The sequence below is a fragment of the Oncorhynchus keta genome, chromosome 7 (assembly GCF_023373465.1).
Source record: "Oncorhynchus keta strain PuntledgeMale-10-30-2019 chromosome 7, Oket_V2, whole genome shotgun sequence".
Taxonomy (NCBI): Eukaryota; Metazoa; Chordata; class Actinopteri; order Salmoniformes; family Salmonidae; genus Oncorhynchus; species Oncorhynchus keta.
Genome location: NC_068427.1, coordinates 3,082,118 through 3,097,976, shown reverse-complemented (window position 1 = coordinate 3,097,976; position 15,859 = coordinate 3,082,118).

Here is a 15,859-nt window from a genome sequence, read left to right as displayed (position 1 = left end):
CACACTCTATGTCTCAATTGTCTCAAGGATTAAAAATCCTTCTTTAACCTGTCTCCTCCCCTTCATCTACACTGATTGAAGTGGATTTAACAGGTTGCATCAATAAGGGATCGTAGTTTCACCTGATCAGTCTGTTTTTTACACTCAATGTATAGCTTCAAAATAGATTACATTAACCCAGCCCCATCCCTGGCGGAGCGGCCGCTTTGTTGTTTTTCGAATCCCAAACTGTATGACACGAATCCATGGTTTTGTTCAGTTTCACTGGCACTGTTTCCAAATGCTAATTTTTTAGCATTTGTGGGTTAAATCCAATTCAAGTCATTGTACTGATATTAGAATTTTTCCAAATCATCCAAACGTATCTAAAATGGATTGTGAAGCTCAACAAAGTCACGTATAGATGATATGAACATTATTGCGCCAAAAATGCTGATTTCGGTATTATGACTTGAATAGGATTTGTGCCACAAATGCTAAAACGTTAGCATTTGAAAACAATGCAAGGGAAACTAACCCAAAGCATGGATTGCTATCATACCTTGTCCATAGACTGCTTTAGGGTAAGGAAACCAATATCATTTCGTAATTTCGGTGAATTACAACAATGAACCTTTAAATGCTCCCAAATTAACATAATACAACTGTACCAGTCAATCTCATGGCTAGACTAATTCAAAATGCATGCTGACTATAAAAAAGGTGCTTTCATCAGATCCTTGTTTGCTTCTCTGGCTGGTATCAAAATCTGTGCAAATTTTCTGTCAAACAGATGTGTTGCTTAAACACTTCAAACTCAGCGGTTCTAAGAAATCCAAGAGCAAGGTGCTGAAAAGAAGAAATCAGTCCTGTGACCTTTGCTCCACCTTGGATTAGATTAGCATAAATCCGTCTGGGTGACTGAGCGTGATGCTAATATAGACGTACACGAGTATACTGCATTGTTTCACAGGACTACACACAGACCTGGGACAAGTGTGTTGTTTTCTTTCAAATACTTTGAGCGATTGATTGAGCCTGCCTGGAGTGTCACATTGGTGGTGCTTGCACTTTTAGGACTATGCTATTGCTTACATTGCACCAGGCAATGAAAAAAATACTGTTTTCTCATTTGATTTTGTTTAAATTAGTCAATGATACAACACCTCAATTCTTTAAGTTGTTCAACTTGTTCAACTTTCAAGCTTTGTGAGGAATGACAAAGCACTGAGATATAGACTCTTATACCATGGCATTGGTATAAGAGTCTATATGCTCTTATACCATCTATATAATCTTAAACCAATACTCCTTTCTGATTGGCTTGAAGGACATTCTAGAGCATGCATTATTTCACAGTGCAGTGTATTTGCACGGTAAAATTCAATGTCTATAGCTCATTTTGACATGTTTTGTTTGAGTTGCTTTTGAAAGGAAAAATCACATTTAAAACAGTATTGGTATTGTTGCGCCCCTGACCACGGCAATCTGTAGCTATCAAGTAAACTTGCAAGCTACGTCAGTGGATGTTGAACACATATCTACTGGCAAATGAACACGTGTTCAATTTTAACCATGGTATAAAATGGATAATCAACTCGGGGCTCTAAGCGTTCTCTGTAAAATAATGCATCTCTTTGGAAGGTCAGTACCCCTCCGCTAGCGCGTCATGGAAAACACCTTCCACATCTTTCATTATTTTCTATAGAATTGCATAGCCCCTCGTTGATTATCCCTTACGTATTTGTGCTATTTTTAACTGCAGTTAATTGTGATGTAATTTACAGAGAATCCAGTAACTAGGATGTCTAAATACATTTTGATGTAGTCTAATTATTCTTCACTGTCCATTTAAATGAGTTGTTCTTAGTACAGAGTGATTAAAGTATAACAGATTCATGAAAGTGCCATTTTGGGAAATCGACTTTTGAGTTTTAGCATGGCTTCTTTGATATTCACCCCTTGATAAATGCAAAAACAGAAGAATAGAGCACTGTTACACTGTTGTGTATCACGGTTTGCTTTATATTATTTAAGGAAGAATAAGAACCACTCAATATAAATGAGAGTCATGGAGATGTTTTGGTTGAGATGTGATCAGCGACAGAGTGGACACTATTCCATTGGTATGGAATCCAGAAATGACAGTGTTCCTAATATGGATTCCGTACATGGCCAATGCTAGGATATCTCAGTTAAACGCCTCCTGACTGCTGACTTCCAACAGAGGGAGATAGATGTAGGAAGCAGAGACGTGATCTGTGAACTTTGTCAGACACTGATCCCAGCTGGTAAAATAATCTCACAGGACTGAGCTACTATGACATCCTGAGAGAGATCTAATATGTACTCTCTCTAGACTGGTAGAACTATAGACCTGGACTGCCTATACGAAAACTAGAATGTTCATTCTAGATCGGGAATGCTTACATTAGAACTAGAACACTTTCACTTGAAGTAGAATTATGTACAGTGATTTTACAGTGTATGTTGGATGTAGTAGGATGAAATGGGATGTCAAAGGTTTAGTCAGCTTTGTGTACTTGCTATCTACCATTTTCTATTGTTTCCAGAAGCACCTTCATTTCTTCTGGTTGTAAGTACATTGAGCATTTTACAAGGAACACTCATGTTATGTCTCATACACTGTAACTCTTCAAATAATTTTACATCTCCTTTTCTAAGAATCTCTTTTCATGTTTGCCAAAACATATATATTTAGGTCCATTTAGAATATTGTTACGTTTTGTTGTTTATAGATTGCATTATTTGCGTGACAAATAAGAATATCATTACATGATTTGAATAACATAAAAGAAGACAAATATTGACTTAATGTCACACGTGTAGAGAGGAGCAGGCAGGAGGCAGTTGCAGGTTTAGAACTACTGAGTTATTAAAGCACTATAATTATAAAAGCTAGACAAAACCCAAAGTGCAAAATAATAAAGTACTCAGGAAATAGTAGGAGAGATTCCTCTCAGGAAAACAAGCAATATTTAGAATGACCGACAAAGACGAATGACAGAGGGAGTATAAACACAGTGATAGATTGGGTATTAGAAGCAGGTGTGTGTAATGATGATGACAAGACAAGTCCGGAGTTGATGAGTGAAGGGCCTTTGCCAGCTGCAGGTTCAGCAGCAGCTAGAAGGCCGGCAATGCCGAACACATGAGCTGGACATGAGGGGGAGCCAAAGCGAGAGCTGGTGTGACAGTATCCCCCCCACCCCCTTCCCCGGTCCAGGACGTCCCGTGTCGGAACCCAGCACTGCTCTTCGGGACCATACCTTCCCAGTCGGCCAGGTACTGGAGAGACTCCCCACGATGCTGTGAGTCCAACAGCCTGCGGACGGAGTACGCTGGGGCATCCTCAATGTCCAAGGGAGGGGGAGGTGCGTCGTGAGGTCCAGAACTAGCCAAGGGACCAGCTACCACAAGCCTGAGGAGAAATTCATGAAATGAGGGTGAGATACGGTAATCGACAGGGAGCTGTAGTCTGTACGTCTCCTCAGGACTTTGAAATGACCCACAAACTGCGTGCACAGCTTCCAGCAGGGCAGGTGGAGGGGCAGGTCCTTTGTAGAAAGCCAGACCCTGTCACCGGGGTGAAAGATTGGGGCCAAACTGCAGTGAAGATCGGCTTGCACCTTCTGCCGGAGGACGATGGGCTGGAGACGGGTGTGCGCTGTGTTCCATACCTCCTCGGCGTGCCAGAACCAATAGACTAGAATACACTGAAAGATTGTGAGGTTAGTGGAGGAGTGATTGGGGGAGATTTGTGCGTATTTTGCCCAAGGCAGAAACACATCCCACTCCCCCGGCCGGTCCTGACAGTAACTAAGAAGGTACCTACCCAGTTCTTGATTTACCCTTTCCACCTGCCCATATGATTGCGGACGGTACCCGGAGGTGAGGCTGACTGTGACCCCCAGTCGTTCCATGAAGGCCTTCCAGACATGGGAGGTGAACTGGGGACCACGGTCAGACACAATGTCCTCCGGGATCCTGTACTGCCGGAAGATGTGAGAGAAAAGAGCCTCCGCGGTCTGCATGGCCATAGGGAGACCAGGCAGAAGAATAAAATGACAGGCTTTGAAAAACTGGTCCACAAAGACCAGGATGGTTGTGTGCCCCATAGAGGGGGGAAGGTCTGTGACAAAGTCCACAGAGAGATGGGACCAGGGTTGTTGTAGAACCAGCAGTGGGCGGAGTTTGCTATAGGGGAGGTTTCTCTGTGTCTTGCTCTGTGCACAGATGGAGCAGGAAGAGATGTAAACCCGGACGTCCTGGGCCAAGGTTAGCCACCAGTACTTGGCTGAGAGACAGTCGATGGTACGGGCTATACCCGGGTTCCCCGACACAGGTGGTGTGTGTGCCCAGGCAAGGAGACAGTCCCGCATATCAGATGGCACGTATGTACGCCCCTCGGGACAATGGGCATGTGAGGGCTCCTGTCGCAGCTCTCGATGGATGTCATCGTCCCCATTCCACATGACAGGAGCCACAATGTGGGACAGGGGAATAATGGGTGTCACCATCTCCCTCCGATCCTCCTGTGTCATGCACCCGGGACAATGCATCGGCCTTGACTTTCTTAGATCCCGGCTGGTAGGAGAGGGTGAAGTCAAACCTGCCGAAGAATAGGGCCCACCTAGCCTGACACAGATTCAGCCTCTTCACTGCTCGAATATACTCTAGTGGTCCATCCAAACAGGGAATGGGTGTTGAGCACCCTCCAGCCAGTGCCACCATGTTTTCAGCGCCTTCTTGACAGCCAGCAACTCATGATTCCCCACGTCGTAATTCCACTCCGCGGGAGGCAGCTTCCATGAGGAGATGGCACATGGAAGGAGTTTAGGCGTTTATCCAGTGAGTTGGGAGAGAACAGCCCCTACTCCAACCTCAGAGGTGTCCACCTCCACGATGAAAGGCAGAGATGGGTCAGGATGAGCCTGAACAGTCGCGTTCGTAAAACGTTCCTTGAGCATGCGAAAGGCTTCGTTGGCTTCCTCAGTCCAGCGCAGCTGTCTAGGACCTCCCTTCAAGAGGGATGTGAGAGGGGCCACCACTGTGCTGAAACCCCTAATGAAGCGCCTGAAATCGTTGGACAAACCTTTTGTTGGATAGAACAGGCCACGACCGTACAGAACTGACCCTCTGCTCTTCCATCTCCACTTCCGCGGTGGATATCCGATAGCAAAGGAAGAAGACCGCCTGCCGGAAGAGAAGGCACTTCCTTGGCATATAGGTGATGCCCTATCAGCCTCTCCAAAACAACCTCTCCAAAACCTGACATGAGACATGTCGCTTATGTGTAGTGGAGTACACCAAGATGTTGTCTATGTACACCACTACACAGCGACCCAACATGTCTCTAAACACCTCATTAATGAAGGATTAAAACACTGAGGGTGCATTTGTGATGCCGTAGGGCATTACGCTGTATTCGTAGTGCCCGGTGCTGAAGGCCGTCTTCCATTCATCCCCCTCTCTGATGAGCACCAGGTTGTAGGCACTGCGTAAATCCAATTTGGTTAAGTACTGAGCACCGTGCATCTGTTCGGTCACAGTGGTATGAGAGGCAGTTGCCTTATTCAGTGTCAAGTAATCGATATAGGGGCGGAGACCTCCATCCTTCTTCATCAAGAAACAGGACCTGGAGGAGGCTGGAGAGGTGTATGGATGGAGGAATCCTTGGGCCAGCGCCTCGTGGATGTAGACCTCGTGGATGGCTTCGGTCTCTGCATGCGAGAGAGGGTAGAATCGGGCAATAGGTCGATAGTGCAGTCCCATGGGTATTCCTCCGGGATAGGGATGTGGGTGAACGGGTATGGCCTTTCCACAGAGGTGGCACAGATAGACACCTCGCCTAACATTCCTGCGACCAACCCAACAACCTCGTCTCTGTCCACGATATCCTGGGGCTATGCAATTGTAACCAGGGGAAACCTACAACTACGGGGTGTGCAGGAGAGACTAAGGGTGGTCGAAAATGACACCGAAGAGTTGGGTGAAGCGCTTATAGGACTGCACTTTTAGACCGTCCCTCTCCCAGACGGCGTGCGCCCACTCCAGAGCCCAGCCTGTCAGCAACGAGATCACCAAAACCACCTTGTCCCTCTCAGAGGGCGTCCCGGCATGAAGGGCAAGGTGGAGGTCAAACTGTAGGAGAAACCTCCTACAGTTATCTGGGGTGCCATAAAACCGCTCCGGGATTGGACCGGGTGATGTAGATGGTGGTGGGGTGGCTAGAACGATCGCGGGAGCATGGAAGGTGGTAGTGTAGCCTGCAGCTGGCATACGGTCCGGAGCACATCGTCCATGGTTGTCCCTCTCCTATAGCGGAGAGGTCGGGATGTCCTGTTCTCTTGGGTCGGTCATTCTGTCACACGTGTAGAGAGGAGTAGACCGGAGGCAGTCACAGGTTTAGAACAACTGAGTTTATTAAAGCACTATAATTATGGACAAAACCCAAAGTGCAAAATAATGAAATACGCAGGAAATAGAAGGAGAGATTCCTCTCAGGAAAACAAGCAATATTTACAATGGCCGACAAAGACGAATGACAGAGGGAGTATAAATACAGTGATAGATTGGGTATTGGAACCAGGTGTGCGTAATGAGCGGCTAGATGTTCTTTACCATTCGGCCATCAGATTTGTCACCAATGCTCCTATAGGACTGCACTGCACTCTATACTCCTCTGTAAACTGGTCATCTCTGTATACCCGTCGCAAGACCCACTGGTTGATGCTTATTTATAAAACCCTCTTAGGCCTCACTCCCCCTATCTCAGATCTACTGCAGCCCTCATCCTCCACACCCATTCTGCCAGTCACATTCAGTTAATGGTCCCCAAAGCACACACATCCCTGGGTCGCTCGTTTTTTCAGTTCGCTACATCTAGCGACTGGAACGTGCTGCAACAAACACTCAAACTGGACAGTTTTATCTCCATCTCTTTATTCAAAGACTCAATCATGGACACTCTTACTGACAGTTGTGCCTGCTTTGTGTGATGTATTGTTGTCTCTACCTTCTTGCCCTTTGTCTGTGCCCAATAATGTTTGTACCATGTTTTGTGCTACTACCATGTTGTGTCGCTACCATGTTGTTGTTATGTTGTGTTGCTACCATGCTGTGTTGTCATGTGGTGCTGCCTTGCTACGTTGTTGTCTTAGGTCTCTCTTTATGTAGTGTTGTGTTGTCTCTCTTGTTGTGCTGTGTGTTTTGTCCTACATTAATATTGTATTTATTTTTTATCCCTGGCCCCCATCCCTGCAGAAGGGCTTTTGCCTTTTGGTAGGCCGTCGTTGTAAATAAGAATTTGTTCTTAATTAACTGACTTGCCTTGTTAAATAAAGTTTAAATAAAAATACAAAAATGATGACTAGACAAGTCCGGGGTTGATGAGTGAAGGGCATTTGCCAGCAGCAGGTTTGGCAGCAGCTAGAAGGCCGGCGACGCCGAACGCCTGAGCTGGACAGGAGGGGGAGCCAAAGCGAAGACTGGTGTGACACTTAAAGGTCCAATGCAGCCGTTTGATCTCAATATCAAATCATTTTTGGGTAACAATTAAGTACTTTACTGATCGATTTCAATTGAAATGGTCAAAAAGAAACAAAAATGGCTTCATAGCAAAGATTAATTTCTCAAGCAAGCAGCAAGAAAACTAAAAACGAGCTGTTGTTGGCAGAGAGGTTTGGAACTCTTTCTTATTGGTCTATGTTTAATGACACAGTGCTGCCTGCCTGCCCCTGGATTTGCTCCAGAGACCATCTTTGCTAGATCTCCCCCTTTGGCCAACTCCCTCCGATGACCACTCAAGCCATGAACTTTAAGACCCTCTCGTGACGTTTCATCTCATGAATGATGTTGTTGTTTTCTAAATGCCTTGTCTTTTTTGTGTTGCTGTAAAGCTCTTTGAGATTCTTTATGTAATAAAAGCACTATACATTTGAATAAATTATTATTATTTGCTACTTTACCACCTGGTGATGTCACCAGGCAAGACAAAACTCCATCCCACCAAAACAGGCTGAAATTTCAGGTAGTCCTTTCAAACAGCTCTTACACTAAAAGGGCATTATCATAATGTTCACCATTTCACAGTATTATTCCAACCTTATAGTGTGTAAATATATATAAAACACAGGTAAATCTCATTTTTGACTGCACTGGGCCTTTAAAAAACCTAAAAGAAAAACTGACATTCTTGACACTTTCCTCCTCACTGTGAAGATAAAAATGTTGACCTAGTCATAGGATGTTAGTTTTAATATAGTTTTGCACTGTTGTTGACTCCAGATACATTTATAAGTATTAGCCAACAAAGCAAACCAAAGCTGAACCTAAACAAACTGGGCTGAGAGACGGCTTTTGATCCACAGTAGGCCACAGTGACTTCAACACTTTACACCAATTGTTTTCAGCTGAGGTTTCACTGGTGGTTGGTTCTCTGAGTTCTTAGAGCCAAATGAACGGCAATGAAATATGATTCACGCAGAACAAATAGTCAAAGATTGAGTGTCTCCGCAAATCAAATCAAATCAAATGTATTTATATAGCCCTTCGTACATCAGCTGATATCTCAAAGTGCTGTACAGAAACCCAGCCTAAAACACCAAACAGCAAGTAATGCAGGTGTAGAAGCACGGTGGCTAGGAAAAGCTCTCTAGAAAGGCCAAAACCTAGGAAGAAACCTAGAGAGGAACCAGGCTATGAGGGGTGGCCAGTCCTCTTCTGGCTGTGCCGGGTGGGATTATAACAGAACATGGCCAAAATGTTCAAATATTCATAAATGACCAACATGGTCAAATACTAATAATCACAGGCAGAACAGTTGAAACTGGAGCAGCAGTACGGACAGGTGGACTGGGGACTGCAAGGAGTCATCATGCCAGGTTGTCGTGAGGCATGGTCCTAGGGCTCAGGTCCTCCGAGAGAGAGAAATAAAGAGAGAAAGAGAGAATTAGAGAGAGCATACTTAAATTCACACAGGACACCGGATAAGACAGGAGAAGTACTCCAGATATAACAAACTGACTCTAGCCCCCCGACACATAAACTACTGCAGCATAAATACTGGAGGCTGAGACAGGGCCAAACAGGAAGGATATAACGCCACCCATTTTGCCAAAGCACAGCCCCCACACCACTAGAGGGATATCTTCAACCACCAACTTACCATCCTGAGAAAAGGCCGAGTATAGCCCACAAAGATCTCCACCACGGCAAAACCCAAGGGGGGGCGCCAACCCAGACAGGAAGATCACATCAGTGACTCAACCCACTCAAGTGACGCACCCCTCCTAGGGACGGCATGAAAGAGCACCAGTAAGCCAGTGACTCCGCCCCTGTAATGGGGTTAGAGGCAGAGAATCCCCGTGGAAAGAGGGGAACCGGCCAGGCAGAGACAGCAAGGGCGGTTCGTCCCAGAGCCTTTCCGTTCACCTTCACACTCCTGGGCCAGACTACACTCAATCATATGACCCACTGAAGAGAAAGTAAAGACTTAAAGGTTGAGACCGAGTCTGCGTCTCTCACATGGGTAGGCAGACCATTCCATAAAAATTGAGCTCTATTGGAGAAAGCCCTGCCTCCAGCTGTTTGCTTAGAAATTCTAGGGACAATTAGGAGGCCTGCGTCTGGTGACCGTAGCGTACGTATAGGTATGTACGGCAGGACCAAATCAGAGATATAGGTAGGAGCAAGCCCATGTAATGCTTTGTAGGTTAGCAGTAAAACCTTGAAATCAGCCCATGCCTTGACAGGAAGCCAGTGTAGGGAGGCTAGCACTGGAGTAAAATGATCAAATTTGGGGTTCTCGTCAGGATTCTAGCAGCCATATTTAGCACTGAAGTGTATTTAGTGCTTTATCAAGGTAGCCAGAAAGTAGAGCATTGCAGTAGTCTAACCTAGAAGTAACAAAAGCATGGATTAATTTTTCTGCATCATGTTTGGACAGAAAGTTTCTGATTTTTGCAATGTTACGTAGATGGAAAAAAGCTGTCCTTGATATGTTCGTCAAAAGAGAGATCAGGGTCCAGAGTAATGCCGAGGTCCTTCACAGTTTTATTTGAGACGACTGTACAACCATTAAAATGAATTGTCAGATTAAACAGAGATCTCTTTGTTTCTTGGGACCTAGAACAAGCATCTTTGTTTTGTCCGAGTTTAAAAGTAGAAAGTTTGTAGCCACTTCCTTATGTCTGAAACAGAGGCTTCTAGCGAGGGCAATTTTGGGGTTTCACCATGTTTCATTGAAATGTACAGCTGTGTGTCATCCGCATAGCAGTGATGTTTTCGAATGACATCCCCAAGAGGTAAAATATATAGTGAAAACAATAATGGTCCTAAAACGGAACCTTGAGGAACACCGAAATGTACAGTTGATTTGTCAGAGGACAAACCATTCACAGAGACAAACTGATCTCTTTCCGACAGATAAGATCTAAACCAGGCCAGAACTTGTCCGTGTAGACCAGGGGTGTCAAAGTCAAATGGACGGAGGGCCAAATAAAAAATTTAGCTACAAGCCGAGGGCCGGACTGTTCGAATGTTCATTGAAAAATGTTTAAATGACGCATATAGTCTAGTGAACCTAATTGAACCTACTGAAAACCTAACAAATATATTCCAATATGATCAGATAAATAAAGCAATATTTTCTTATGGCTCTGTCAGTAATCTTTAATTTTCAACAGACACAAAAGACAAATTTCCTTTATATAAAAATCCCCATAACATGAACATTAAATGAAAGAAACCGGTATTCAAGGCACCATCAGTAGCCTATATTTTCTATTTTAGCAAAAGTGGGCTAAATTTACTTCAAAGAAAAAAACAATAATAGCAATTTTCTATCATCCACTCAACTGAAATATTTTAAAAATATAATTGGATTGAAATACAATAAAATAAAGTGCAAAAATCTATTAATCAAAAACAACACTTTGTTTAAGGAGAAGTAACATGCAGTGAAAACAAATATTAAACTTTAACTTTTAAACTTGAACTGAGTAAAAACTCTAAATATGTGATTGCACAGTAATGTTCACTTGTTTGAGGTTGAGGGTGATACTTGGTGGTGTCCCATCTTTTCCACAAGTTCATCAATGTTCGGGGTAAGGCTCTGAGCTGAGGAAATCCTCAGAATTGAGTGGAGGTGTTCAGCAGTAAGTCGACTTCTGTGTGATGTTTTGTTCAAGTTCATCAAAGAAAACAGTTGTTCACACAGGTATGTGCTGCCAAACATAGACAACGTTTGAGCAGCCTGGATGCGCAGCTGGGGCATTGTGTCGGGAGGAAACGGGCGAACTCCGCAGCACCCACTGCCGCATATTTTGCCCTCAGTGCATCATTGCATTGGAGGTCAATCAACTCCATTTGGAGGTTTGGTGGTGAGCTTTCCACGTCAACAGCAAATGGGTTACCGAGCAGTTCCAACCTGCTTTTTTGTGCTTCAAAGTCAGCAAATCGGCGTCGAAAGTCAGCGGCAAGCATACCTATTTTATCAGCCAACTGTGCGCTCGGGAACGCACTGGTAGAGAGCTTCTCTTTCATGGTCTGGCAGCTGGGAAAGTGGCTCAAATTTTCTTTCCGCATCTGCGTCTCCCACAGAGTCAGTTTGGTTTTAAATGCCTTCACTGTACTGTACATATCAGAGATGACACGATCCCGACCCTGCAGCTGCAAGTTCATTGCATTCAGATGACTCGTAATGTCACACAGAAAAGCCATTTCACACAGAAACATTTCGTCTCGGAGTTGTGTTGTGTCTTTCCCTTTGCTGTCCAAGAACAGACAAATCTCCTCACGAAGCTCGAAACATCTTTGAAGCACCTTTCCCTGGCTTAGCCATCGCACCTCTGTGTGATAAGGCAAATCACCATGCTCCGTTTCTAACTCCGTCAGAAATGCCTTGAACTGGCGGTGATTCAAACCTTTGGCTCTGATAAAGTTAACTGTGCGCGTGATGATGCTCATTACATGCTCCATTTTCAAGGCTTTACCGCACAACGCTTCCTGGTGTATGATACAATGATAAGCTGTCAGCTCACCTGTCGCGTTTTCCTCTTGCATCTTTTCCGTATCTTCGCCACCAGTCCGCTCCTGTGTCCACACATCGCAGGTGCTCCGTCGGTTGTCAAACCCACAAGTTTTTCCCAAGGCAGCTCCATCTCATTTACACATCTTGACACCTCTTCATACAAATCATGCCCCGTAGTTGTGCCATGCATAGGACGTAAAGCCAAAAACTCCTCTGTCACGCTTAGGCTGGAGTCCACTCCGCGGATGAAAATTGACAACTGGGCAATGTCAGAAATGTCGGTGCTCTCATCCACAGCCAAGGAATATGCAATGAAATCTTTTCCCTTTTTCACAAGCTGCTCTTTTAGATTGATGGACAACTGGTCTACTCTCTCGGCAATGGTGTTTCTGCTCAGACTCACATTTAAAAAGAGTTGCCTTTTTCTGGGCAAACTTCGTCACAAACTTTAATCATGCAGTTTTTGATGAAATCCCCTCCGTAAATGGCCGGGCTGATTTAGCGATCTCTTCTGCCAAAATAAAACTGGCCTTGACAGCAGCCTGGCCTTGTGATTTGGCTTTTTGAACAGAGCCTGTCGAGATTTGAGGCCTCGTTTTAATTCCTCTGCCTTTTGTAGCCTTTGTTCCATGTCCATATTCTTGTTTTTGTCCGCGTGTTTCGTTTCATAATGTCGTCTCAGATTATACTCTTTCAGTACCGCCACACTTTCTCCACACAGAAGACACACAGGTTTTCCAGCTACCTCCGTGAACAAATACTCCGACTCCCACCTTGTTTGAAACCCCGGTTCTCAGTGTCCACCTTCCGTTTTGCCATTTTTGATGGGTATCTGAAAGTTAATTTTACTGTGATGCTGACAACTGCTGTGCCAATAAATATTGAAATGAAGCAGCCTACTGCTCGGTGCGTCACCGTTGCATTGTGGGAAATGTAGTATTGGTGCGTGTAAAAGATCTGCGGGCTGCCGGCTTGCTGCGGTCTGCGGGCCGGTTCTAATAATAAATCAAGATCATCCCAGGGGCCGTAAAAAACCTTCTCGCGGGCGGATGTGGCCCGCGGGCCTTGACTCTGACATATGTGGTGTAGACCAATTTGCGTTTCCAATCTCTCCAAAAGAATGTGGTGATGGATGGTATCAAAAGCAGCACTAAGGTCTAGGAGCACGAGGACAGATGCAAAGCCTCGGTCTGATGCCATTAAAAGGTAATTTACCACCTTCACAAGTGCAGTCTCAGTGCTCTGATGGGGTCTAAAACCAGACTGAAGCATTTTGTTTACATTGTTTGTCTTCAGGAAGGCAGTGAGTTGTGCAACAGCCTTTTCTAAAAAGTTTGAAAGGAATGGAAGATTCGATATAGGCCGATAGTTTTTTATATTTTCTGGGTCAAGGTTTGGCTTTTTCAAGAGAGGCTTTATTACTGCCACTTTTAGTGAGTTTGGTACACATCCGGTGGATAGAGAGCTGTTTATTATGTTCAACATAGGAGGGCCAAGCACAGGAAGCAGCTCTTTCAGTAGTTTCGTCCAGTATGCAGCTTTAAGGTTTAGAGGCCATGATTCTTTTCATCATTGTGTCAAGAGATATAGTACTAAAACACTTGAGTGTCTCTCTTGATCCTAGGTCCTGGCAGAGTTGTGCAGACTCAGGACAACTGAGCTTTGAAGGAATACGCATATTTAAAGAAGAGTCCGTCATTTGCTTTCTAATAATCATGATCTTTTCCTCAAAGAAGTTCATGAATGTATTACTGCTGAAGTGAAAGCCATCCTCTCTTGGGGAATGCTGCTTTTTAGTTAGCTTTGCGACAATATCAAAAAGGAATTTCGGATTGTTCTTATTTTGAGCAGCAGTAAGGGCTCTTCGATACTGCACGGTACTGTCTTTCCAAGCTCTTCGGAAGACTTCCAGGTTGGTGTGGCGCCATTTCCGTTCGAATTTTCTGGAAGCTTGCTTCAGAGCTCGGGTATTTTCTGTATACCAGGGAGCTAGTTTCTTATGAGAAATGTTATTTCTGAAACTGAGAAAATTATTTGATTTATTTTGATTCTCTTTTGGTGTGACTCAAGATGTATAGACTATTTAGCACTGTGAAAAGGAAGGTTTTTATTTTTTACTTGATTGAAAGTGAATATACACCTTGAAAACCAAATGTTTTTTTTAAATTACAAATATAAAAACGTATCTATGTATCCAGTAGCATACAGTGATATAGTGGGGGGGAAATATGTGCGTGAATACTGATCGCAATTTGCGATGAGTAAAGTAAATCTCCATATACTTTCACTGCATTTTCAGCAACATTTGGGTCAAAATGGTGCGAGTTTACCCTCCACTACACCATTGGTAGCATAGCAGGAAACATGTTTGGCTGTCTTTCATATCGAGCTTATCTAGACTAAGTTGCCTCAATTTATGCCACTGGAACTACAGTGGCAACCCACAGACAGCATGAGCACACATTCCGTCTCACCATAGTTGTGTGGTCAGTGCTATCCGGCATTGTTGGGACGTCCCTACCCTAAACCCTAAACCCTAAAACCTCATCTTAACACCTACCCTTACTCTAACCCTAAACTTAACCATAACCATAACCATAACCATAACCCTTACCTAATCCTAACCTTATCCCTTACCATAACCATTTTACATTTCAAACATCAATGGGGTAGGTGTTTCCTCAAGGATCCCAGGATTAGCATAGACCATAGTTGTGTGTGACATTCACAAGAGGATTATGAGAATGAAATGTGAGCAAAACAATTTTCATGTGACCCCTGACCCCTGACCTCTCACAAGGTAGCCAGCGTATAGTGTAGCTCTGTAGCTAAAAGCTCCAGGCCTCGGATGTTCAGGGTTCCCTCTCTTGTAGGAGCTGAACTCTGGCACAGTGAGAAAGCTTGTGAACATTTTCTCGAAGGGGAATATTAGCTATAAACTGTTTCAGGCAGGGCTCGAATTACGTGGGTGCAGGGCACTTCAATCACAAATCAGGGCCTCCAAATGAGTGTTAAAACATTATTGTGGGCGGCCCCTGATTGTTCTGAATATTATTGTTGGTTCATCCCAATGGTTTCAGAGCACCCAATCAAAACTCTTAAGGATCCGACCCTTTTTTTCCATTTTCGCCTAAAATGACATACCCAAATCTCACTGCTTGTAACTCAGGACCAAAAGCAAGGATATGCATATTCTTGATACCATTTGAAAGGAAACACGTTGATGTTTGTGCAAATGTGAAATGAATGTAGGAGAATATAACACATTAGATCTGGTAAAAGATAATACAAAGAAAAAAAACATGCGTTTTTTGTATTTTCTTTGTACCATCATCTTAGAAATGCAAGAGAAAGGCCATAATGTATTATTCCAGCCAAAGCGCAATTTACATTTTGGCCATTAGTTGGCAGCAGTGTATGTGCAAAGTTTTAGACTGACCCACGGAACCAACCACCAAAATTCAAGACTGCCCAAATATGCCTAATTGGTTTCTGAATAACTTTTGAAGTTCATAACTGTGCACTCTCCTCAAACAGTAGGATGGTATTATTTCATTGTAATAGCTACTGTAAATTATACAGTGCAGTTAGATTAACAACAATTTAAGCTTTCTGCCAATATCAGATATGTCTATGTCCTGGGAAATGTTCTTGTTACTTACAACCTCATGCTAATCACATTAGCCTACGTTAGCTCAACCGTCCCGTGTGGAACCCATCGATCTTGTAGAGGTTTAAAACTACAGCAGGCACAACTATGTTTTTGTTCTTTTAGATATGATTCCCATAATATACTTGAAGTAGGTCACAATCATTTAAGAAATG